We start from the raw sequence: 27,975 nt of genomic DNA, 5'->3' as shown, positions 1-27,975 counted from the left end.
ATACAGCGAAGCTGCTAATTTACCAAACCACCTTTACAGGGAGGACTTGATGGACACCACAAACTGTATTCATGCGGTAGCTAAGAGAAGGTGCCGTATTCCCCGAGCCGCTTCCCAGCTACCCGCAGAATGAGAAATGGAAAATTAGTGGAGATGTGTGCATGAAGGGAGCCGAGCAATTAGCAAGAAGCTGCCGCCGGCTCGGGAGAGAGGGGGTCGGGGCCGGGCGAGCAGGGACACGGGCACGGTAGACGGACACGGGCCACCCGCACTCCCCGCAAGCCGAGGGGCGCCGCTCCGTGCCGACCCACGGCTGCCGCGTGGGCTCCGTGGGGCGCGGACCGCCGGCCCCCCGCCGCGAGAGAGGGGGGGCTCCCAGCTGTCTCGGCTCTCTCCCTTCTGGGTTTTTCGTTTCTTTTCTTTTCTCTCTCTTTTTTTTTTTTTTTTGGCGCCCAGACCCCCTTTTTGGGGCCGCCCCCTCTCCCGGGTTTCTTTGCGTCCTTTATTTGGGGATGTGCCTGGCGATTGTTGTTGCTTGCGTTATTAATTGCACCCGGGCCTTTCCTTGCTCTTTGAGGGAGCGCGGTCTAAATTGGCTCTAATAAATATTAGCCGCTAGATTAGGCGGGGTGAAGCTGGCACGGCGCTCTATTTTCGACCTGTAGCCTCTGCAAAGCCGCCAGTTCTGCGCCAGATTAGCCCCATCCATCCAGTGTCAATGGTTGTCTTGTTGAGAAAATCAGTGAGTAAACACGGCTGACAGAGAGGGGTATCAGCTGATTACTCATACAAATAGACTGCAAACTCCACCAGGAGAAGCTGTTTCCAGAGATGGGTTTCTCGCACTGACAGGGCTGCTTCTCCCAGGATCCCGTGTCCTGCTGTTCCCACTTTGTCCTCCATCAATCACACAATTGTGTCCGGGATGTTTTATAGAGTCACTTAATATCCCTGCCTTCATCTCTATTCACTTAGAGAATGATCTGCCATAAGGGCTAAAGGCTTTTGCAGGTTGGGACCGGAGACAAACCCTGGCCACAATGGCTCTGGTGGAAAACAGCGATTCATGACAGCGCCCGGCTTTCTGATGCTAATGGCACCGCCACGGGGTATTACAACAGCGGCCAGGCAGTGATTTAAATGTACTCCTGCCTTTATCCCGTCGTCCGGCGCCTTAAATCATCCCTGGCGGATCAGATGCCGGTGGGCATGGGGTTGGGGAAGGGGCGCGGACGGGGGACCGCTCCGCAAGCCACCGCGGATCAGCCTGCGAGCGGCGAAAGCCGACTCAGGGGAGGAGATGCCGAGCCGGGACCTCCTTCGGAAGCGGCCCGGGACCGCCCGGCCTTTGCGAAGCGGTACCCCCTCCCCCGGGGTGTGGGAGCGGAGCCGCAGCACCACCCAGGGGGATCGAACTTCCAACGGGGTCGTCCAAATCGCCTCCCCTCCCTCCAAACCTGCAGGCCGCCCGCTTGCAAAACCGTATTTTAATTACGAATTTTAAAGACAGGCGAAAGAGTTACAAGGTATCACTGTTTAAGTGCCTCATCTGCAAATTAGATTGCTACACAATTAATCAGAAAGTTAATTAATGAGCAAGTTACTAATTAGGACATTTAAAACCAGTGTTTATAGTGTCTTAGTTAAAAAAAAAAAACTATGCAGCTAATTGGACTATACACTGATTTCATAACTCATATCCAAGGTTACAATACTACAGATGTATTATTATGTACAAACTGTAATTATGGTACTATCTTATTAAGCGCATCTTACCTGAATCAATTTTATTAGCATTTTTCACATTGAAAATTCCTCATTACAAAGGAACTGGAGGCAGGACCCCACCAGTAGAGCTGCGACTTGCCTTCCGGCGGTGCGAGGGACCGGTGGGTCCGGCATTTTAGGAGAGCCGAAGGAGTATGTAAAAGTGGGCACGTACGCGCCGCGGCTTGGTGGAAGGAGGACGCGCGGGGATGGGTTTCCCCCCGTGTCGTTCGGGGAGCGGAACGGGGAGGTGCGGTGGGGTGCGGGAGCGGGCAGGAAGGCCGGCAGCGCGGCCGGGGGGCGCGGAGCCCACTCCACCCGTATCCGCGGCCGCGCCCACGGATCGGGTGGGAGCAGCGCTTCTTCCAGCACCCCCCTTGCCCCTCTTGACTGGGAAAGGTCACCCGCAGCCTGCCCTGAAGCTGGCAAGCGCCAAGAAATGGGGGCTGAGGAAGGGGTTCCTGTCCTCGCCTCACCCCGCGGCAGTCTGGCCTGTCTGGGGGGAGGTGGGAGCCCTTCCTCCCGCTGAGCCCCTCGGCCCGCCGCCAGCAGCCGCCCACCCGCCGCACAGACGGGCAGGCGCGGCCCGGCCCACACGTGTCCCGAGGTCAGGGCCTCGGGCACTGTCCGCAGCCTCTCTCCGGCTGGTGCGTGGGGCTGCGGTAAAGCGCAAAACTACTCTTTGTAATCTCCTTTTCAACAGTGAGGAGTACATATAGGTAATTTTAATGAAGAGGTTCCTGTACCACATTATTAGCAATAAATCTGCACCATTCTTTGTTGGTTAAAATCATTATCATCATCATCGGTATCATTACTGAACTCATTATTCTTGTGTTACTATCAGAGTAGATTTATGATAACACCCACCATCACGCCTGAGTTAAAGAAGGTGTAAAGGTTTGATTAATAGCTGCTTTCACGTTTTAATACTCGACATTTTCTCACTTTTTTTTTTTTTTATAAATAAGGGGCATGATAATTACAGGAAGTAATTACTGCTTTTGTTATAAAGTGTCTGATTAGGCGCACAGGAGCTTTTCCTCAAGTAAAATATAAATAAATAACCCGGTGGACACAATAAGTTCTCGTAACGATGCAGTGAGGCAGACTTTGAGAACAATTAAGGTTTTGCTCAATCATAGCGACGTTTTAGATTAATAAGCATTAAAAGAAATTCCCCCTCCCTCCAAGAAAGCCCGTCTTTACAGGTTGGCAAGGAAAAAAAAGACGGTTGGAGCTGGAGCGAAGGGGATGTCACCCGTGCTGACCCTAAAATAAAAAAAAAAAAAAGGAAGAGAAACAAGAACCGAAAGGAAAGGAAAATCCTGAAAGACAACCGCTCCGCGTATTGGGTTTGGTGTGTGATTTTGCACGGGATGAATAGTCTGAATGCTTGCGTGCTATAAGGGTGTTTTGGCACTGGCTCCCTGCCGAACGCCGGTTCGCCTTCCCCGGGGCTGTGGCGGCGGGACCGGCCCCGGTCCCGGCCCCGGCGGGCGGGAGCACCGCACTCACTCTCCCTGAAAGGTTACACGGCGCTTTGCCTCGCTTTGTCTTCCCCGTGCCCTTTCCTGGCAAAAATGGAGACATCACATCCTTGCCCAGCCCCGGCTCAGTATTTATGAAGGTTTTCTGACAAATAGGCAGGCTGGCCACGCATGGGTGACTGCCTTCATTCCGCACTTGGCTTGTTTACATAGGACCAGCACCATTTCCACGGATTAAACAAATCACAGCGAGAAGGAGACATTTATAATCCGCCAACGAGGCCACAGGCAGTTAAAAAATGTGTGCGTGTGTGTGTGTGTGCGCTGTGAGAAAGAAAAATAAATGTTCATGTCCAGGGAGCTGACCTTCTTCTTGGAGGGTAACTCAAGGGGTATAGATATAAATATAGGTTGTATATAATATCTTACACGCACGCCCAAAGTATGTATTTAATAATTATCTGTTATACCCAGTTATTGTGTACAAACGCACAGCATTAGTTTGCATCTTACGCGGCCCTTTCACCCGAAGACCCCCCCGGGCTCCCAGAAGCGGCTATAAAACCCTCCGGCTACACACACCGCCACGCACAGGGGCTTCGCTTTAAAGCCAGGTCGGGCGGCGCAGCAGGCACCCCGGCGCCCACGCGTGCACGCACGTGGGAGGCAAGCAGGAGGGCTAAGCCCCTCTCCCGAAAGGCACGGTGGGCTGGGGGGGGGGGCACAGCCCGGTGCCCGGGGGGGTGCCCGGCCGCCGGCCCCTTGCAGGGAGGACCCCGGCGAGCGGCTCTCCTGGGTGTGTGAGGAGCACCCCATGGGCAGGGGTGGGGCGGCGGCGGGCTCACCCCTCTGCTCCTCTGTCACCCGGAAGCGTTAGCTTAAAAAAAAAAAGAAAGGAAATAAAAAGAAAAAAAAGAAAGAAGAAGAGGGGAAAAAAGGGAGAAATGAAATGGTGTAGGAGCAGGAGGTATTTTTCAAAGTAAGAGCGTGCATTTTACGATCCCTCTCCCTCCATCTGCAGGAAGAGTGATGGTGCGGGGGAAGAAGCTATAACTGGAAATGTTGCCCTTTATCTTCTGTCAGCTCTCAGGACACTTGGCTGCTGCTGCTTCTCCGGCTGCTGCTGGGGTTTTTATGACACATGTCACCCACCTCGGGCAGCCGGAGCAGGAGAAGGAAATTCCCTACAAAATAGCAATGGTTTCGAAAAAAAGGATCGCAACAAAATATTGAATAAATTCCCTTTTAATTTATTTGATCATTCCACATTACGGGGCTATGAATTGCTCAAATTTGATAACAAGTACTCAATTCAACTCATTATGTAAGTTAAATTAGACTTCGATAAAATTTCAGTGGCGCGCAGTGGTTCCTAGAATGAAATGTAATTTGTGCAAGAATTTGTTGTATCTGTCACAAATATTTCCAATTAGCGACCGTAATTATTTGATAGTTTCTGCAATTATGGCTTAAACGGGTGAATTTGGGACTGTGGAGGACCCTAATTGGCCTAAATTTGATATTTTGCATATTTGCATAATGAGGAAATTGGTAGAAAATTGTGTTCATTCATTTGTGAAAAATCCTATGAATTTTATGAATTTGAAAGCTCTGTTTGTGCAGACTGTGACTTTGCTTGCTGATCCCTGAGGAGCTGACGCTGAATGCCTGGGTGGGCAGCGCGCCAACTTCTCCACCCGGAGGAGAAGCGGGGGAGGGAAGAGAAGGAAGGGGAAAGGGGAGGGAGAGAGGGATGGAAGGAGGGCAGCCGGAGCCGGGAGGGAGCCGCGGGCGATCTGAGTCCCCGGGGCCGCCTTGTCGCCCCTCCCCGGCCCCCGCTCGCCCGGGGGAAGGGGCAACCGCGGGGAGGGGACACGGGACTGGGATGCTGATAAGTGTGCACTTGGCTAAATTAAATTGCCAAAGCTTCTCCTTTCAGTAAAAGTGTTTGATCTATTGCGCTGTCAATTTAAAGTGTTTAAAGAGAAGCAAAAGCATAGATTTTAAGATGCTGGCCCAGCACCCATTCATCATGCATCAGGGACTTTAAGCCCCGCGTTTTGCTGTAGTTAACATCTCAACTCTCCGACGCGGGAATCCAGACCTGGGGGCAGCCGGAGCTGGCGGGGCGAGGGGGGCCGGGGGGAACCGGAGGCGCCCCACGCCGCCTCTGCCCCTCTCTGGTCTGTGTGGGCGCCGCAAAGGGCGTGTGTGTGTGTGTATGTGTGTGGTGTAAGGGAGGAGGGAACCAGCCCTGCTGACAGGAGGGATGGCGGTAGGACATCCTCGCTTTATTGTCTTCCTGGACCGCCGTCGGGGAGAGGTAGTGCTCTGGGTGATAACGGTGGGAGAAACCCTTCTTCCCGCTGCCTTTTTTTCCCCTTTCCTTCCGGCAAGGCTTTAGGAAGGTCCCGAAGGTCGCCCTATGGAAGGCTGCTCTCCTTCTCCCCGGCCAGGGAGCTCCTTTACCCCTGCTTTCCAGACCAGGGGCTGCATAGGCTGAGAAAAGCTGCAGAGGCTGATCTGGGGATGTGATATATTCCCCTGAAGAGTTTTACACACTCCAGCTCTCGACTGTAACTTCGGTTGGTTAGCACTTTCCCCATCAACATGGACGTGTATAATGTGAAGATGTAACAGACTCTAAATGCTTAAGTGCTTTGTTTCACAGCACATTTTCAGTAAAGGTCAAAATAAATTAATCTCCCTTCACGCAGCATTTGTGTTTGGCTTCCTGAGCCATTTGCACAGGGCTTGGGGTGGAATCGCCATCAAATAATAAAATGCACCTGTGGGTGGACACAGGAACCAGCTTCCTGCAGCCTTGTATTGTGGTGGACTGAAGATGACGACATGTACGTCACACATCTCTGACATCTGTTTGATGTCACTCTGATCAAACCACTGAACTCTTCCATGCCTCTGCTTCATTGGTGCTTGTGAGGGTGGAAGGTGGCTGAGGGTAATGCCTCTGATCTGGAATGAACTGGGAATTTAATGAGCATGAAGGTGAGGGGCTTTAAGGGTTGAAGCTCTGAGATTAAATATTTTCTGTAGTGACAGATTCAGCTCACTCAAGACCCTTTTGAGGACACTTTCTGTGCTGAGTCCTGTGGAGAGAGACTGTGGTGGGCCAGCCTATCCTGATCTACTGTGAGTATTCTGGCATTTGAAGCCATATCCTAGACTTAAAGTCTTCCCTTCCTCCAGATTTCATTTAGCCCTTTGATCCTGTCCCTTGGCATTCCTTCCTCTTTTCACTTTTGCTTCATAGTTCTTCCACTTTCTTCCTTCCCCACCACCATCCCATGTTTTATTATTCTTCAGAAATGTCCCTTTTCCTGTGAAGAACTCATGTACTGTTCTCTGGCTGGACTTATGTTGCCTGAAAATCAATCTACATATCCATCTGACTCCTAGAGGGGAGAACGGATGTACCAGCAAGGATCTTTGGATAAACAGGAAGCTGTGGGCAGATTACCAATTTTACCTGAAGGCAAGCTAGTTAATACCAAAGTCCTGAACCTATGCTGTCTTTGCACCCAACATCCAGTCAGTTTTGGGTAAATGAAGAAAAAGATGAGACCTCTCAAAAGAATGGTGCTGGTGGCAGGATGCATTAAGGACACACAAGGCTTTAACTAGGTTTCTTTTCCTTATGGCGGGCATGGGTATTACTTTCCTCTGAAGTAGTATTTGGAAAAATCTCATTACATATATATCAAATTAACTCTCCAGGAAATGCCTTTCTTAAAATAAATCCTTAGATACACAGGTGCCATGAGTTTCAGGGTGAGCCTTGGGACAATGTTGCACAGGTGACCCTGGGGTGCTAAAGATTGATTTGGATCTTCTCAGCTTCTGCCTCAATACAGCTCTTCAAGCACCTGGAGTTTTCTGGGTTTAGCAGGTGTAAATGGTTGCAGTGGTTCATGTGTGAAAAGCTGACCTCCCACAATCCCCATGGCCAGGTACATGTCTATGTCCTTGCTGGAGCAGGACCTCAGCTTTCAGAAAGCCTCTTCTAGAATAGTGGAGAGAAACCTGTAAAAGAGTACATACGAAGAAACTAAAAAAAAAAAAAAAAAAAAGCGCCCTATTTCAGTTACAGCTGGGGAAGAGTGTCTAAAATCAGTAAAAGGTGCTTCCTCTTCCATGACATTTTTATTTCTAAGCTTTTAAAATATCATCATGTGGCTGCTGTATCATCTTCTGTTATTTATGTAACCACAGTTCTAGGGAACTGTTAACAAGTAAATTCTTGTGCAGATTATCAAGCAGGTAAAGCTCATAGGAGCGATATAAATGTTTAGGAGGAAGTGTTATACTGCTGAAATTCACCACCTAAGGTTACAGTCTTCTTCATCTCAGACAATATGGGAAGCTGAACCTCATGTATACAGCCATTTGGCACTCAAACTTGAGAGCTGCTGCCAGATTTATTTTTGCTCTGACACTACCCCTGAGGGATAACCTGGGCTACAGGGATGCTGTGAGTGGAAGCAGGGACAGGGTGCGACATGGCGGGTGTGTGACACAGACACGCTGGTGCAGTGGAGTCTCCCCTGAAGGCATTCTTCAAATAGGAGTCAAATTTGGAAAGAGAGGATGGGAGACACAAAAAAGGAAGAAAAGCCTTTCCTTGACGGTTTGAACAGATCACTTATTTAAATACTCTGTGTTATTTCTCATAGGAAAAACTTGGTGTGCTCTGGTAGTACTGAACTACTTGTGCAAGAGGGAATGTGCGTAGCAAATGCACTTGCAGGATTAGATCACTAGCAGACAACTACCATATAACCTGATCATAACACTCAAATTTTAAAAAAGATTAAGACAAAGCAAATAGGCAAACAGACCAAGAAAAAATCAATGATTCTTTACCTGAAAGAAAGCAACCCCTCTAACCAGTGTTCTCTTCCACCCCATCTCCATAAAGCTGCAATTAAAAAGAGCAAAGGTATTACGAATGGCACAGGCATCAAGCCCAAAACAAATCCACATTATGAAGCCAATAAAAAGTATCTGAAAGGAAAGTCCCTTTTGAGTTGATACATGTCATCCATGTAATAAGCCTTTTCTCTTTCCAGTGTTATGAAGCACATTTTCTTGTGTTACCAAAATTGAAGCTGAACTGTATTTCTAAGTTCAAATAAGTATTCAATTTCTCTGTCATTGGTAAAAAATACATGTGTCTCCTTCAAACTAGAGCTCTTGCTCCTGTATGCAAATGTATTTTTATCTGAGATTTTGACTTAGATATATTAAAACTAATAAAAATGTGTACAATAGGAAAATGAGCACCCACATCATGTCTTTTCTGTCCATACTCTTCCTAATCAGAAACCCACAAAGGCACTTTCTGTGTCCATCTGGTTAGGGCTCACTGAAATTGTGTATTATGCTCACAACTGGAGATATATGTACACATTTTAAATATTAATGGCCACATTCCCAGCTATTCTCTATAAATTCTTCCAAAATGTTTACAAACTCCTATTGTTATCAGTGAGCTTGAGGTTGCCTCCAGTTATGTGACTGTTTCAAAAATACCATGTGACATGTATTAGTCTTAGTGTGACTGAGGTTACAAAAGACACCGTCATTCAAAACCATGGCTTTCTCACACGGTTTTTCTCCATCGCTGCAGTAAACAGGGAAGTTCCATCTCCCCATTTCCATTGTGAACAGTAGAAATGAGTTGGCCGCAAGGGCATCTCTTCTTGGCCATCTCTGAAAAAGTTATTGTGCAAAAGCATCTGCTGAGGGATAAACTTTCACTAAAACAAAATACTGAAAGAACAATGATCACTGGGTATAAGTGTTGATTTTCAGTAAGCATATGCTGCATCTGATTAAATCAACAAATGGGGTATAAAAAGATGGGGATAGGTAAATGAAGATGTTGCAAACCAAAAGGAGGCTGGGGTTTGGAGAGAAGAGGACAGCAATCTATAAAAGAAGCCAGAAAAAACCTGATGGAGCAAAGGATGAAATAAACTGGTGGAAATAGTAGCTATTTTGCATCATCCTGCAAAAGATACCCAAATTCCATTTGATGGACCAGTCTGTTGCAGTAATTTTGTGCTGCTCAAAGTGTCTCAATGCAACCGCACAAAAGGGTTAATCTCCTGTAATATATGACGTAAAATATTTTGGTTGGACATACGATATCTTCAAATCAGAAAAAATACACAGCAATGTTTTTTCTTGAATTTTCTTCTTAGTGTCCATGTAGCTCATTTGTAGTAATCTCCTCTACCACACACATAGACATACTGATTCCCAGCTGTGAAAAATTATGTTAAACTTGAGCTACAGATAAGATGATCTATTTGTAGGGAATGTGATTGATGCTGTAATTGTCAGAAAAACATGTTTGTGAGAATCCTAGTAGCTCAGAATCAGGTTGAAATTGAGACAAAAATATAAGGCTAAATATATTAAACATTGAAAATGCATTTACAACATTCACTTATTTACCTTTCCCCTTCCTGTGCTGGAAGAAAAGGAGAAAAATACTGAATATGCCTTCAGAAAAACTGCTTCACATCAGAATATCTTTGTGTGGAGTTAAAATAGGATAACGTATAATTGTAATCAACAATTCCAATTCTCATTTGGTGAGGTATTTCCCTCTCAAGTTTTGCCAGATAACCATTTCATTTACAGTCCTGAGACTCTATTCTTTCTGCTATTTAATTATACTGAAGAGTTTTTACTTCTTACCAACAGCCCTAGAGATAAATACCACTAATGCAATTTCTATAGATAGTGGAACTGAAAAAAAGTGCAGTAAGAATATCTTGCAAATGGACAACGGGCTCAGGGAGACTTTAGAACCTCTGGGTCCTCTTGCCACGTGTCTGCAGTTTGTTTGAAAGGATGTTGTTAATATTTGCTGAAGGACATATCTTTGCGTAAGCCTCAGCCGCAATGAGCACTGCAGGTGTTACCCAGGACATAAAATCATAGAATCACAGAATTGTTAAGGTTGGAAAAGACCTCTAAGATCACCAATCCAACCATCAGCCCAACACCACCATGCCCACTAAGCCATGTCCTGAAGTGCCACATCTACACGTGTTTGAAACACCTCCAGTGATGGTGACTCCACCGCGTTCCCGGGTCTCCTGTTCCAATGCTTGACCACTCTTTCAGTAAAGAAATTTTTCCTATTATTCAACCTAAACCTCCCCTGGCACAACTTGAGGCCATCTCCTCTCATCCTATCGCTAGTTACTTGGGAGAAGAGACCAACACCCACCTCGCCACAACCCCCTTTCAGGTAGTTGTAGAGAGCGATAAGGTCTCCCCTCAGCCTTCTCTTCTCCAGACTGAACAACCCCAGTTCCCTCAGCCACTCCTCATAAGACTTGTTCTCCAAGTCTTGACCCCTCACCAGCTTCGTTGCCCTTCTCTGGACATACTCCAGCAATTCCATGTCCTCCTTGTAGTGAGGGGCCCAAAACTGAACACAGGATTCAAGGTGCGGCCTCACCAGTGCCGAGTACAGGGGCACGGTCACTTCCCTACTCCTGCTGGCCACGCTATTGCTGATACAGGCCAGGATACTGTTGGCCTTCTTGGCCACCTGGGCACACTGCTGGCTCATGTTCATCTGGTTGTCAACCAGCACCCCCAGGTCCCTTTCCACCAGGTAGCTCTCCAGACACTCCTCCCCAAGCCTGTAGCACTGCATGGGGCTGTTGTGACCCAAGCACAAGTGACATCTTCACAGGGTGTGCCTTGTGAACTTATAGAGGATGATCTGGGGGACTCCACAACCCACACCGACTGAGGAATGCCAAGAGCCTGCAGAACTGGGGAAGGAAGAGATGGGCCTTCACCAAGTTGCAGTAGTCTAGTTGTAGGTTTGTAACACGGGGATCTATGTCTGCAGAAAGAAATCTCCTGTAGCAGGTGTTAGCCAGGAACAGGCTCAGGAAGATGTGAGACACTCTAAGATGTAGAAGTCATTTTGAACTGGTCATGGAAGGTGGAATGATTATCTTTTTAAAATCACAAGCACCGCTTTGAATGCATCCATCCAGGAGCTGTACTTCCCAGTCTCTTGCTCATCCCAGAGAAATGAGATCTGTCTGACTATACCCCAGGAGTAAGTAGCACGCACATGAGTGTATCTCACCTTTGCTCTGTAACCTTTCTCCAGACTACCATGCGTAGCAGTGTATGGGAAACAGCTGTAGTTCCAGAGATGTCCTGTATTAATGTTGTTAACACAAAAAGAGCCCTGCTGGATGCAAAAGGAAGTAAGAGATGATTGTTCAGCTTTGCATTGTAAGGAAAGAAAGAGTAAAGGGACTTGGCAACATTTTCCACCCAGCTCGCTTGGAGTCTTTCCCTGGCTGCCAAAGAGGTGGACGCCCCAGCATCCCAGTGGAGTGGGGACTGTGGAGCGCACGTTTCCCCACTTGCCGGCAGGGCAGGCAGCTTGCACAGGAAGGTTGAGCGAGTCAAGCAGTACCTGGGCTGGCCGGTTGTCCTCTAGAGCCGTGCACAGCGGGTCAGAGTGCCCCTCTTGATCTCCAGTGTCATGTCAGGGCAATACGTTGTCTTTTGTGCATTTAATGGAGAAAATAAAAGGTGGTGCAGGAACAAAGGAGTATTTTCCTCACTGAAGTTTTTGGCTGCAAATGTTCGTGTGTACGATCAATCGGCATAAATGAACTCTCTCACTCGGCTTCTTCTCCAGACGCCTAAGTGGTAGCAGCTCCACCCACCTTCATTTGTGCTCTGTGTGGCTCCTTCCCTGGAAGGAAATTAATGGAAACTGCTTGATGCTCAGCGTTTCTGAAAAATCAGGCTTGACTGTGGACACTGCAGCCGAACTTTATTAGTCTACTATTTTGAACATATTAGTGCTGGATTTTATTCAGATTTATTAGCATGATGACAAAAATATCTGTGCTATGGAAAAAGGAAAAAAAGAGCCCCATCACTCAATTGGCTTGATTCATTTTCCTGTAGTATCTCTTCCAGTCCATCTGCTGAAAGGTGAAGCCAAAATGTTTTAGAATTATGTTTTCATAGGGAATTCTCTGTTAATTAGTTATCTCTCTCTGCCATGTGTAGCAACTGATGAAATCAGCTACTGTAATTTCATGAAAGGCAATGTTGGACTGTTTGTTTGTATCAGCATGAACACTTTCTTACACACAGCACTCTAGTGGAACACAAGTGGTCCAAATAATATTTTATTTTAATATAATGAGGACACACAGCTACTGTAGCATCACAATTTCTTATTTCCTTGTGTCTAAAAATTTGGTCTTAGGCTAAATGCAGCAGAAAGATTTTATGGACTCAGATTCATTTTTACATATATTTTTTATGCATTTTTACAGAGTAGAGCTTGGCTTACTGAAGTTACTGCTAAGATTTTTTTATTTTTCTAGAATAAAATAGTTTGCTCTGCAGCTGTATTTAATAGGCCAAAGTTACACATCTTCTAGTGTCATTTGCTGCTTGCAGTTCATTTAATGAGGACATGGCACTATCATGCTGTAGAAAAGTGTGTTTTGTAATTGCAAATGAAGTATTTCAATCTTTTTACCTTTTAATACCACAGAACACTCTGGGTATCTAAAGACTGGCTTGTTTCAAGCAAGCTTTATTACAGAGGAAAAACATAGAATACCATTTTCTATAATTTTCATGTTTGTATTTTTTTTTCTTGCAAATAATACCCTGTCCTTAGGTAGTGCTTTCCATCCACAGGTCTCAGTGGAAGCCCCAAAGTGGGTGCTTCGTTGACTTCCTCTTTTACCATGGATAACATCCAAAACGAAAGCAGGGACAAGCTGTAGGTGAGGGGTCCACACCTACTGACTGCCAGTAATCTGTACTAACCACAGGGTAACTGACCACTGCCTTCTCCTAGAATAAGGTCTTCTTCCCCCCATGCTTTGCTGATCTCACCGGAATGAGGAAAATGTGCCATTGGTTGAGGTTAAGCTGTCACTGAAACTTGTATGCTTGGCATGGGAGAAGCGAGAGGATGAATTGAAAGACGAACAACTTGAAGATGAGTGTAAAAGCAGCGTTAGGAGCATTATGTCTCTGTATTCGGCTTCTCACTTGGGGAAGAGGTGAAATAACGGGCCTCATCAAACACTGTGCTTTTCCAAGACTAGAGAGAGAACATGAGAGATTCTTACTTCTCTTACTTCCTACCAGGGAGAAAAAAGGTAACAAGCTGATACTACCTCTAAGACCCTTAACTTGTTGGTTTTAATGACTCCGTTCTGCAGCCTGTCATGTGAAGAAGCCCTCACTCAGCCAATATATCCTCCTAGGTCTACCAGTGAACACATATGATGAAAGATTGGTTATATCAGAACAGGAATCAACAGTATTATATTGAAAACAACAGGCTAATGGTGCATAGCACAATTTGTGCAACTAGTGATTACTTGCTTTGGAAAGAAAAGGTATTAGAGCTTCAACATAAAAGGGATCTAAATATACCACTTTCATGGCTTTCAAGATGCCCTCTAAATCTTTACGATGATGGACTTAAGATGGTAAATAAATAAAAAAATCAGTTTAAACCATGTGGAAAACATTTCAAATAGTGTTTCAAGTTGGTATGAGATGTGTGGAAGAAAAAAATTAAATGTAGTATTTCCCCTCAAGCTGAAAGAGAAAACACTGACCTTGGCATCTGACAGTGGTGGCATTTGACAGTCTTGGTTCAGCATGTCCAAAAACAGCATCAAGGCCCACATGATGAAGAAAATTTCTGAGTATTTCTCAGAGGAAAAAGGTAGGACGTAACAAAAACCCAACAGGATGGAACACACTGACACAGGAATGGAGAATTCAGGAGTGTGAAGAAACACAGGGCATGGGAGCTTCAAAAATATGTCCTTTTAGTGTTTTAGGAGTCTTCCCCTTTCTGCATTTTATTTTAAGATACCTAGTGTCCTGCTCTGGTGTGAGCCATCTTTGTATAAACCCAAACTCCCTGTCTGTGGCTGTAAATCACAGAGCTAAAAAACTTCTGGCACAATGTATGTGAATTAGAAATCTAATTAGCTGATATATGTATGTGTGCAGAATCAGTGAGGCAGACTTCCTAAAGAAATAATTTTAATTACGGGCTTCTGCAACACTCTGGGTGTCAAACAGCAGCTGAGGTAACGGAGATGTGTGAAGCAATCTACAGTGATTGTATTGGGCTTGTCCTCTCACATTTCTCCTTTTACCTCTCCATGTATACAGAAGACATTTCTGCCTGATTTCACCTTAGAATTATGGAAAGATTCACAACTGTTTTTTCTGCCACTGCTGGACGACTTGTTTTGGAGTCTGTATCTAGCAAGACATAATATTGTGAGTCCTTGGATGTTAACCAGAAGGGTAGCATCAAAAAAATCTTGCCTTGCTGTAGTATGTCACTGCAGTTAAATGAGAAGAAGTGCAAACAGTAAACAGTTAAAAAAAAGGTAGAACTCCCAATTTTTGTAAATCGCTAGACATTCACTCCTTCCCATTTTGTGACTTTATTCTTTCACTGGTTCTTACTGTATTTTGTATGAGGTAAGACCTGGATCCCTAAAGCAAGAAAGGAGACGAAAATACATTTTAAAAAAGAAAATATGTTGCAAGACTACTTTAAATGTCAAGAAGAAACAAACTAAAGGACTAAAGACATAAACCAAATATCTTCTCTCTTCATGATGTTTCCTCCAGGTTGTCCCTCTATAGTGACAGGGCTATGCTGTGCTTTTTGAGACTTATGTCCCGCTCCTGAAAAGCAGAGCTACATTAATCAGATGAATTTAAATTCTTATACTGGTCACAGACCATCCACTAACAGGTCATCATTTTCTCTTAGTTATTAAGTAAATACTTATCGGAGATCACGTCAGTAGAGCTTTTTAAAGAGCTACCTGGTTGAGTGGGGTTAGTCTGCGAATATTCGCTATTCATACTGTGTTGTCTACTTATGATGGGTTTAACCAGTTGCACTGGGCTGATTTTGCTCTCTGATTAGGTGAACATGTAGTGATTCTGATATGACTACTTCCATGTGCAAATAAAAAAATTTGTCTCTGTGCATACTTAGCCAGCAACTGCAAATTTCTTTTCATGAAAATCTATGCCAGTAAAATTGTATTACTTAAATGATTTAGAAATGCCAAACACATAATTTAAAAATACAAGAGAGTGTTCAAAGCCTCCGTCTGCCCATCCATCAGTCTATCAAAAATAATGAGAGGAGGTGGCTGAATTTTGTCCCAGTATTAGCAAAAGATATATAATCTAAAATCTTTGAGTAAATCCTTTAACAAGCATTTTTATTTGAAATTAATTTTTTTAAGCGTTTTGAACTGCAGGTTGTTTTTTTTTTTTTTTTTTTTTAAATTGCATGACAGTTTCCTTAAAAAACTGGGAATGCTGGATGCTGGGATTATTTATGTTAGTGAACAAGGGAATTTGTCCCTGTCCAGATAGGCCACAGACCTGTAGGTTAATAATGAGATATTATTAAAAATTCAGGGATTCCCAGATCTTGGGTTCTCACATAGTAGTACAATTCACCCAGAACTTACCTTAGGTCTTTGTATCCCTTCAAAGATGTACTTGAGAACAGAAGCAGCATAAATATAGGACTTAATCTTACTTGTGCTAAAGTGGTTGTGAACTTTGATCATGATTTCAGTGGAGGTAAGTGTATACACTACATTAACAATGGCGTTGTATGCTTTCACTTCCATGTTATATAGGCTGTGTGACGTACAGCAAAATCTCATGAAAAAAATATTGTAACAATTTTTAAAAGCCCCAAACTAGCCCAGTCTGGTCTTTCTTTTTGCTGCTAATCTCTCTCCCATTTCCCTCTTTCTTTCAATTTTTTTGGTACCCAAATAAAAATAAATATCACCAGTAGGGGGAATAGATGTATAAAAAACAAACTCAAAACGTTTTCATTATTGATTCGTATGGCAGTTAAGTTCACCTAAAAAGTTACCGGTTTATCATTTTACCCTGTCCGCAGCAAGAAAAAGATGTCAGGGGAGAGTATGGTTCTTAGATGTGTAGCTGAGCTTGGTTAGGGGTTTATAGTTTATTCAGAAATATGGTAATGCCGTTTCATTTCCTGGGAAAAAGTTATGTCTTCATAGAGCAATCAGGCTGGGAGGTGGTTATTCTGCCTGCCTCTGCTCCCCCAGCAGCCTGTGCTTGTCTCCCACAAATGATAACAAAGGAAGTCATGAAAGAAAGTTGAGAAAGAAAGGGGAAACAAGCAAAAAGAAAGACCTGAATGAGAAGGGAAGGTGTTAGCATTCCCTCTGAACTGACACCGTCCACAGCACCGTAACGTCCTTGCATCTTCTCCAGACCTTACGAACCGCATACCGCCTGTACATCTCCCTCATGGTGCTAACTGGGCAGCAATATCTGCGCACGAGGAACAAAATCTCCGAATACCAGAAAGCAAGAAATGAGATACATTTCACAGCAGCCTTCAGTCAACTCAACCTTTGTAGGTGGACCCCTGAAAGAGTGAGTAATTTGCCTGGGATTGTGGGCTCACAGCAGTGCTCTTTGTCTAAGCCATAAACCCCTAAAATAAATAATACTGTGCTACTAGTTTTCAAATAGCATTCCTCTTCAAACCGATTAAAAGGGTGAAGTGAAAATGAAACAACAGGGATAAGGACAAGCTGAGAAACTGGAAAGGAAAACAAGTCTCTTCAGGTGCAGCTTGATGTGGGAAGAAGATGGATCCAGTGAAGTCTGCGAATGGGTGGCTGGAAAATGGGACTGACACGCAGCAACTGAATCAGACCAGAGCATGCCAGTACGAAGGACATTTGGGAGGCAAAAGTAGTGACCTCTGTTCCTATGTTATTTCCATGGTTTGCTGCAGTTCTATGCTGGCCCTGACTTGATTGGAGATCCCAGGAACTAGATTTAGAAAGACTACTTTTTTTTCTCTCTAGGAATACGTAAGAAATTATTAGTCAATGGCCAAAGGAAGTAAAATCGCTAATTAAGATATTTAGTTATATTTTTTCTTTTCTTCCTACAATTTTTAGTTTTAAAGTAAAGTTAGCTCTAGAGAAAATAATTTGGAAGACTACCGTTTTTCAATGCCTCGAGACACAGATAACATGTTTCAAAGGCTGACTTGTGCAGGTTTATGTTTTTTCCGATTGCCAAAAGGCTACCGAGAAGCTGTGATCATGGGTTCAATCTGCTCCCTAGGTGGAATTCCTAAAACTTTTGAGATTCAAATGCAACATCGTTTTGTGTACTGGTCTCTCACATAACCAAATTTGTGATCTCAATTCAGCGTGCTCGCTTTATGCTGTGCTATCAGGCAGCACCTCCTGAAATAATTTGAGGCACGAACCAGAATAAATATATTGCTGTACAGAGAGTACCTAGTGGTAGGACTGGAATTTGGGACCCAGATGGCTTTCCTGCCATTTGAATCTGGGGCCATCGCAGCTCCTAACCTTCTGTGCTTTTCTGCCTATTTTTTATGGCACTCTCTGGAGGGCAAGCCAGACAAGGGATTCCAGCTATTGTCATTTATTTCTCCACTCATGAGAATCTCCTCCATGCACAATGAGTGAAACACAGAGAATGAGCAGGAAAATCGGTTTAATTACATGAGGAGGCAGTAAGAATGAGAAGAAAATGAGGTCAACTATGGGGTTTAGGATGGGTGTTTGGGGAGGGGGAGAGCAGGGAAACAGGAGAGGACAGAGCAGCCGTTGGGTTTAGGCGACTGGTCTGATATCCAGCTTCCAAGTTTTTTAAACCTTTTTAGTGTCGCCTCTACCACAGCAGAAGCTCCACCCTCCAAGCCCCGTAGAAAAGCTCGCGGAGGAAGGCTGGAGGCTCTTTATGTGACACAGGCTACTTCTCTGTCCTGATGAAGGCCACGGGAGCACGCTCGCAGGTTGAAATAAACTTGCGCACCTCATAAAAGGAACCAGTAATGATGCTACCATTTCATGGGATATTACACCATAATGATGATAATCCTCCCATTTACATCTGATCTTCCACAGACTTAGTGAAATTAGCTTCCATGCCACCTAGCAGGGGTAATTTATGATATAAAAGGGGAACCATTGAGAGATAATGTAATGAGTATTTACTGTAGCCTTGATGATATTCATATCACTGGGGGAAAGAAGATGCTGGCTAGTGAGTTTAGACTGCTGCGGTACGGTACTAATAATCTGAAATGGGAAGTGCGTGTTTATATGTGTGTATGTTGTACATGCCTGTACGTGTATTATATACGTTACATGTATACCTATATGTGCATGTGTGTATAATCTCACTGTGGAGTCACTAAAATCCTTTCCAAAATGCTTTGCAAACTCATGCAGTCATTTGTGTTCCTGTGTGCTGTGAATTTCTTCTGCCAACCTGAGCTGAAAGAAGCTAGAAAACTCTGCGTATTTTACTTTCAGAGTTAATGGGAATAAAATACCTCAGTGGATGAGTGCAGATGTGTTTGATACAAATAGTCATTTTCCTATTTGCTGCCTCATTGAGCATGATGAATGATTGGAGTCAGAGAAGCGGTGTGATAAATGGCAGCACCTTGGCTCCATTGCATGCCCTATTGATTCTCCTTCTTTATTACTCCTACAACCCAGCTGGTTGCTTTGCCCTCCCCACAAGCCGTTTCTTGGGGGAGGGATTGCTTCCTAGAAGCCCAATTTATGGAGAAGGGGAGGGTGGCATTTTCTTACCATAGCAAAACCCCATGTTTAGCTTTTGTTAACATTTACAAATATAGCTTCTGCTTTGCTTTGCGAAGGGCGGTTTTTTTCCCTTTCCTTTTTTTAAAGGTGTTTTTTCTCCCTTTTTTTTTTTTTTTTTTTGTGTGTCAGTCTATTTGCCGGGGGAGGCGTAAGATGCCAGGGAGGGATTACATTATGTAGCATCTTTAATGAAAAATGGAATATTTTAACTGCCACTTTTTAGCCAATTGAAATGTGCATTTCAAAACTCCAGTCAAAACAAACACGGTAAACAAAATATCTGCCTGCTGTATTCCTGTGTAAGTGTAGCTATAGAGCTATTTGCAGATTATTGTCAGAGTAAACTAAATGCCAGTTTAAATCTGTGATCAACCATTCTGTGTTATCACAATCTTTGTTATTCCACAGATAAAATACATCCAAGGTCTGATGCATGTTAGATTAGGTGAACAAATAGTACATAAAAGTCTGTGCTGTATTACAGTCAGCTTTGTCTAGGATACAGCATGTCAGTCGTGTAGTTAATATGTCAAGTGAGAAATGGTAATACTTCTCATATCTGAGAATGAATCCATTTTTAAAGGCATCAATATTTCAAACCTTTTTGCTCATGTATTACAACTTTTCAGTCATCTTTTCATGGTTTCCCGTATATCTTGAATATGCTTGCCACCTACTTGTGGTACCATTTGAGACATGGTGTGCTACAGTACTTTTTATTAAGAGAAAAAAGTAGACCATCATGTACAAAGTGCTTTCGTGGGCTAGTGCCATTCGTTCCATGACCTTAGAAGGCGCTCATCAGCTTTTAAATGAAAGTACTTAGCAGTCGTCCTCTAATTGAAATTCTGGCATCCAAAGTCACAAATCTGCAAAACTATGCCATTCAAAGTCAAACATTTTACATACACTTCACCTTCATTATATTGCTATTCTGGGTAGTAAAGCATTTCAAGAAGTTATGAGGTGGTCGTGTTAAGATAAAGAGTAATTAAAATGAGTTTTAGTATAGTTGAGAAGCTGATAGTTTGATACTAAAGAAAATTATATATTTATAGATAGATGACCAGTAAAATCTAAGCCCTCCTACCTGACCCCAAATACAAGCACCAAAAAGAAACGGGAAAAATACAATGATGACAACATTCTCAAAATATCCATCGCCAAAAGCCTTCACTTCAAGCACAAGAAATCAAAGAAGACCTGTCAGATTTCACATAGCACAGTGACTTCATCCTTAAAAATGTTCCTTGTCCTTGTCAGGGCATTCATGCATCAGCAGCTTATTTCAGGCCTACACCCAGCAAAAGATAAACATGTGTTTAAATGTGGGAATATTCCATTGAAATGTGATGGAAACATCACATCAGAAAAGTTAGGGTTAAGTGCTTTCAGGGATGAGAACCATAAACGACTGACAGCTCTCTTGCTCCAACATGTAGGTTTCTACACATCCACTGATCAGATTAATTAGTTATTTGGTGCTCTTTCTGGCATACCTGGTTTTGGATATGGGGTGCATCATGGAACTGCCTCACCAACCACAGAAAGGGTGAAAATTTGTCAAATGCTGGTTTTTCATACTGTATTTTGTGAGTATTTATTTAAATCATAATAGACTTGAGGATGGCTGGAATTCTGCTTAAATCCAACATTTTCACTAAGGTGCTTGGTTTTAATACTCACAAGCTGATTTTGCCTCTATAGTCTTTAAGTAGTTTTAGATTGTAATATTATTCAAAATGCTTTTGTGCCTGTTCTGCTGTTTATGTTATTTAGATTAAAAATTATTTAAGCTATGCATATAGCAACGGTACTTCTAGACGCAGATGTGGAATAAGAACCCCTAACACTGGTAGCAGGCCTATGAATCCTCAACGGGGAGGCTATAACTTAAGTGACTATATGCTGCTTAGCCATCACACCACGTAAGTCAATAATTGGCATCATAAGACTTTTCAGTTGGAAGCTGCCCATCTCCATCACTGATGTGGGCTCCAGCACAAAACCAGAATTTCAGGAGGGAAGGCAGAGAAAGCAGGGATTGAATGATTTCTAATGAGACAGCCTAATAATAACAGAAAGGAAACCACAAAACACTCTTCATCACTTTTATAATAAAATACAAACAAGCGTATTGATTTAAAAAAAACACCGTTGCTCTCTTTTGTAAATTGAGACAATTGCACTGTTTTGCATTAAAAGATGTTATCCGTCCAAAAGAGCAAGTATAGTCTTATGCAACTAATATCTGCTAAAACGTACCTGACTGCATTGGAAATGTTGCAGTAGATTGGTATAGCAGAGAATAATGAACCGCTGCACCCCATTGAAATGTAATTACACAGCACTCTTGTTCTTAAACCTATAAGGTGAAAGAAAGATGAATAGTGAAAGTAAAAATCGCTGACCCTTCAAAGTTTAATTTACGTTATGCATTCCCTCGCCCTTCTGATAGGTTTTAGAAAGGTCATAATTTAGGGTATTTTGCAGTTGATAAATGATCTGTATGTTTGTGTTCACACGCACCGATTGATTTGTTATAGCCAAAATATTGTTTCTATAACAACCTGCAGGTCCTTAACTAGGCAAACAGCAGATGAACAGGAATCCAAGTGGGAGGTGAAGCGAAATCCGATCCTCCTCAGAGGATGGGGAGCAGGAGGAGGAGGAAGAAGAGGAAGAGAAGGAGGAAGAAGAGGGAGAGGAAGAAGAAGAAGGAGAGGAAGCAATTTTATGGGGATAGTGGAGGGCGTGGAAGTGAAGTGGGTGGCAGCAAGTTGCCTGGCTCTTCTCCTTGCCCTTCTTTGCTCCTACTGGCTTCCCTCTCCCGAGGCTCCTCTGCTTTCCAGGGCCTTGTGTCTGCAGATGACAAAGTCTTTGCAACTCGGATTGCTCCCACAGTGCAAAGGGCTGTTGGGGCAATTTTCCCGCCTTTCCAGCCTTGGATGAGGCTCCTGTTTCCGGGCCCAGTTGATGCATTATGCATCAGGGCTGCCGGCAACTGACAGCCCCTCAGCCAGCATCTACTTGAAAAGCAATGGTGCTAATCAAAGTCGACACATTTGAATGTCCAGACACACACACAGAGAAATTTACTAATCAAAAAGTGTATTTCCTAGGGCTGTCTCCAGAGAAATCCGCAGGAAGAAATTGGAATAATTTATTAGCTTACAAGTTTTCGTTGACAGTTAGCCCAAGGCTATTTATCTCTGTAATAGAGAACGTCTCCAATGTGGCAAAATTGACCAAATCAAACAGCTTTGATCAGAAAATGAATCTGGCAAGGCTGTCTGTCTGTGGGTCCCAGGGGAAAGGTGGGAAACAAACAAAAAGATTTAACAAGTGGTCAATAGGAGAAAGAGAGAGAGAGAATTTGCAGCCTGGAAAGTCAGAAGCCTGCAAAATCTTCACACACAAATACTGAAATGAATTACTGGAGAAATAAATTATGTCTTTCATCATAACATTTAACATTGTGCTTGTGCATAATTGGAGCTATGCAGCCCAATGTGATTCTGGCATTAATGTGATGATAAATAACTGCAGGAGAGGGAAAATGTCTTAACTTCTCCTTAAAGGAAAACAAAATACAGAGGACTCCATATCTTCACAAGAACACTGGCACCTTCACTGCAATCTACATTTACTGTCCATTATTAATACCTGCTTTGCCACCAAGAGTCAGATGTCCAATAGACTCAACTACATTGAAAGCCACCACAAAGGTCACACCAAATTCTGTTACAGGGAACAGGGACATGTTTCATCTGTTTCACTACATAATCCAGCCATGACTTTGACTATCTGCCTGCTGATCACCAAAAGCTTTTAAACTGCAAAATAACGAAAAATAAAAATTTTAAGGGGTAGGACTAAAAGACAAATGTACAAGTACAGAACTTTGCTTTGTGTAATAAACTAGGCCTGCCTTCTCTTGGAATGAAAATCTTTATACATCAAAGATCATTTGACAGTAGAGAACATGGAGGAAAAAGTTCAGGAGCTTTTACTTTGCCACAGTTATTCTATTTCTGTATTATTTAGTACTCGCTGTTTCTAGTCATCCATATACATATGAGATAATAATAGCTACGAGTGAAAAACCTCATTCTTGTTTGGAGTTAAACTGCTTTGTGATGTTTAGGTATAGATGCTTTAGATGCCCATTATGTTATTATACTACATCAATGGTACTGCCTCACAGACAACAGAATGCCAAAGGACCATATGTTGATTCCCTTTTGCTAGGAATTGCAGCATTTCTCCCCAGGTAAGAAATGGCTTTATTTATGCAGGTTCTTGTGCTACTGGCTTTAAGCAGGAAAAGGTAGAAATAATGTCTCCCCCTCCTAATAAATGTTTCTAAATTACGTGAAAGAAACCAAAGTGCAAGCCCATCTTAACTTAATAACAAAAGATCAGCAATTTTGTTTTGTTTATATTGGTGAATTGAATAAGCAACCTGCAAACTGAAGCACTCAAACAAGTCGAGATTGAAAGCACTCCAGAAAGTAACCAGGCAGCCTAGTCAGATATCCAGCAGGAAACTGAAGGCGACAGGATACCGTCTCACATCTTTCCAGGCCATTTGATGGGACTGTAAGTCCTCACACCTGATTTATATTGTTACGTATGCTTAGAGAGATCAGTAGGGAGTAGCCTGGGAATTTATTTATTTATCGTTGTTTGGGGTGATAAATTTATCAGTATCTGAGGAGAAGAGAGAGACTGGCCTCTTGAACTTTGTTCATCAAATTGAATTTTGAATGCTGTTGTATTGTTAGATGAAATCTCCAACATGAACTATTTTTGTACTTGGAAAAATGGAAACTCAAGTTATTGTTACTCTGAAGATGGCTGGCACAGTATAAGATACAATTTAATATCACTGGGCTGAACCATGAAGCCCTTCATGATTTCTTGGGCTCTTGGGAAGCAAGGGGGACTTTTGCCTTATCAAGAAATTGAGAGTAGTTTATATTTGCATTATAATATGTCCCTTTTACAGACTAAATAAATATAAAAATGGCTTAATTAGAGTTTCTATGTAATATATTGAAGTTCAGCATTTTCATGACCTGGCAATATAAGATGCAGGATGGTCCAAATGACAAAGCCAAAAAGACCATGTTTTCACTCCCATCTCACCTGTTGGCTCACTGTTTTACATACAGTGAGTCTTTCAAGCTTTCTAGGACCTGAGGAACATGCATATCTGAACTGCTGAATTTTCACTATTGCAACTGAAGTCAATACGGTCTTTAGATATTCAGCCTCTCCTGTGAGAACCAGGTCTTCTATCTCAAACTTTGCACCCTGGATTTTCAGATATTTTAAAAAGTATTTCCCTTTGCAACTCTTCACTTGAATTTCTCTTTTTGTAAAATGGGATCATATACTTATTTGTCCTTTAAATGTCTATGAGTGCTAAACATAAAAAGTATTATATAGGTCTTTACCTAGCCCCACCTGGAAAACAAGAGTTTTTCTAGAGGTATTTGCAGAGTTTAAATCAAGACATATAAGTGCTAAACATTATTTTAAAAGCTGCATTCAAGATGGTGTATATTTTCTCCATATAGGTATGATAGGATGGAGATATATTCTAGAGGTGAATGCAGTAACATTTTGATGATACACTATACAGTGGTGAAGCTCAGTATGCTTCAAGATATTGTGAAAGCACCATAGTATATCAACATCCTGGTAAAAGCCAAGGATGGGATTAATTTGATCAGCTGTAGATATCTGCCTCTGTTCTAGAGAAACAGGCGCATTTGAGGTTTGAGTCATCATAAAGCAACAGTTAAAACAGGTTGGATGAATTGTTAAAAAAACCTATGTTGACTAGCAGAGATACAGGTATCTGAGGAGTAGATCTTGGAAGTTAAGCAACTCCAGCAGAGTGGAAATGATTTATGATGGGATCAGTCCAGAGTCTGCTGATGATGACTATTCTTCTCCATAATTCCAGTGAGTAGCTGGTGTAAGACTGGTTGGAATGGGATCACACAATTTATGGTACTGTAGGTAGGGTCCTGTAAGGTCTTGGTCTTCTATGCCCTTTCCCTTTCCATGTGCAAGGTATTCAAAGCTCTTTGAGGTATCCCTGGAAGTTGCAGTAGAGACAGATATGGCCCAATGCTCTTGACAGATTGGAGCACTGGGCAACGACCAATGGAATGAAATTTAACACATCCAAATGCCATATTCTGCACCCAGGACAGAGTAGCACCGGGCACAAGTATAAACTGGGAGAGCAGTGGCTGGAGAGCTGCCCTGCAGAAAGGGATCTGGGGGTGCTGGCTGACAGCAGGCTCAACATGAGCCAGCAGTGTGCCCTGGCAGCCAAGAGGCCAAACCACATCCTGGGGTGCGTCAAACACAGTATAACCAGCTGGTCAAAAAAGGTGACTATCCTGCTGTCTTCAGCATTGGTGCAGCCTCACCTTGAGCATTATGTGCAGTTCTGGGCCCCACAATATAAGAAGGCTATTAAGATACTTGAATACATCCAAAGGAGAGTAACAAAGCTGGTGAAAGGGCTGGAAGGTATGTCCTATGAGGGGCAGCTGAGGACTTTGGGTTTGTCTAGTTTGGAGAAAAGGAGGCTGAGGGGCAACCTCATTGCTCTCTACAGCTTCCTGAGGAGGGGAAAGGGAGAGGGATGTACTGGTCTCTTCTCCTGAGTATCAAGGGAATAGAACACATGGGAATGGTTCAAAGCTGTGCCAGGGGAGGTTTAGACTGGACTCTGGTGAGACCCCACCTGGAGTCCTGCATCCAGCTCTGGAGCCCTCAGCACAGGAAAGACAGTGACCTGTTGGAGCGGGTCCAGATGAGGGCCACCAAAATGATCAGAGGGATGGAACATCTCTCCTGTGAGGGCAGGCTGAGAGGGTTGGGGTTGTTCAGCTTGGAGAAGAGAAGACTCTGGTGAGACCTTATTGCAGCCCTCCAGTACTTAAAGGAGCTTATAAGAAAAATGGGGACAGACTTTTTAGCAGGGCCTGTTGTGATAGGATAAAGGGTAATGGCTTTAAACTAAAAGAGGGCAGATTCAGACCAGATATAAGGAAGAAATTTTTCACAATGAGGATGGTGAAACACGGGCACAGGTTGCCCAGAGATGTGGTAGATGCCCCATTGCTGGAAACATTCCAGGTCATGTTGGATGAGGCTCTGAGCAACCTGATCTGGTTGCTCATTGCAGGGTGGTTGGACAAGATGACCTTTAAAAGTCCCTTCCAACCCAAACTGTTCTATGATTCTATAAGGAAGCGACTCTTTACCAAAAAGGTGGTCAAACACTGGAACAGACTTCCTGGAGAGGTGGTTGATGCACCAAGCCTGTCAGTGTTTAAGAGGCATTTGGACTTAACGAGATGTTTTAACTTTTGGTTAGCCCTGAAGTGGTCAGGCAGTTGGACTAGATGATTGTTGTAGGTCCCTTCCAACTGAAATTATTCTATCCTATCCTATCCTATCCTATCCTATCCTATCCTATCCTATCCTATCCTATCCTATCCTATCCCTACATATACTGATACCTAAAGACATAAAACAGCAAGACTCTTGTAAGAGCTTCAGTTTAATTTCTGAGCGCAGTTCAAGATGTTATAAATAATCTTTGGAGCCCTGGATGGATGGTGTGAGACTCTGCTCAAAAGAATACGTATCACCACATATCCCAGTGAAAATTGTGTTGCAAGATGATGCTGCCAGTTCATAGGCAGATCACCATCCTATACAAGTTTTCCATTTCTGTACTCTTCCTTTTAATAAGCTGGCTAGACCCTGATTTGCAAAGGATGAAAATTAAGTAGTAGAAGAAAAAGAATTACAAGTATCTGCTGCCTACTGATTCTCATTTATGGTGGCCCTTCTGGCTACGTGCTGTCAGTCACAGATCAGACATCACAGCCGGGACTTCTGAAGAGGAAACCCACTCTGTTTCCATAATGCTAATATTTTCTTTTGTAAAGCTGCCACATTATCTCAGACCACCTAATATCTTATATCCTAACTTTTCCACACCAAAAAGGCCACTGTGCCATTCCACTTCCTCAGGAGGTGAAAGCACAGCTTATTTCCCAACACACCAATACCATTTCTTCTTGTGTGCAAGCACAGGCAAGCCAAAGGTAAACTATGGTAGATTTGCACAGAATTGGCTTCCAAATTATGCTGTGACCTTGAAACCTTCAAATAGGAAGTCTTCACTTGTTTGCTCCTCTTTTTTCCTGTGTAGATATCATAACTGACCATAAGTCCTCTGACATCCCACAAATTTCTTTAAATGAAATTGCTGAAATATTTTGAACTAGGGAGGAGAGAAACTAAAAAAAACTAAAGATACCAGAGGGGAAAAAAAAAAAAAGCTTCTCTGTGTAGGCACAGAAAGCCTAGATTGGGGAAAGTAAGTTAAAAACAAGCTGGCAGCTTTCTCTTTTTCTTCTTTTCAAACTATTTTTTTTTTTTCTGGAAACAACCTCTCTTATATAATCAAGTTTGTAAGGATACTAGTAAATGACACAGTACAAGAATATTTGTCCGCTTCCACTGCTGGCAGCTCTGCCCAACTCTGGCATGTTCCTCTGTGCTGCTCTGGTGCAAGTGGTATGGCCAGGATAGCATTAAACTGCAATGTTTTTAATCTATAGAAATCCATTGACTACCTTTTAATTTTTGTTAGACTAGAAATGCACATTGTCAGATATCAGCCAAAATTTTCCCACTTTGTGTCTTATTTATGTTGACATTAATTATGCTAATGTTTTTCTATTCCCTTCTGGGTTAAAGAAAAGGGAGAATTATCTATGGATGAAAGTGTCATCTTCCGCTACATAAAAAGTTAAATTATTTTTAACCTGCCTGTGCAGAGCTTAGTGTTCCCTTTACTTTGCGGATGAATATTTTCTTGGCAGTGTAGTCTTTGGATTTCTTTTCTT

The sequence above is a fragment of the Phaethon aethereus genome, assembly GCF_964289735.1.
Source record: "Phaethon aethereus genome assembly, chromosome: Z".
In the NCBI taxonomy this organism is placed as follows: domain Eukaryota; kingdom Metazoa; phylum Chordata; class Aves; order Phaethontiformes; family Phaethontidae; genus Phaethon; species Phaethon aethereus.
The sequence above is the reverse complement of the archived record's forward strand: the minus strand, read 5'-3'. Positions refer to the sequence as shown.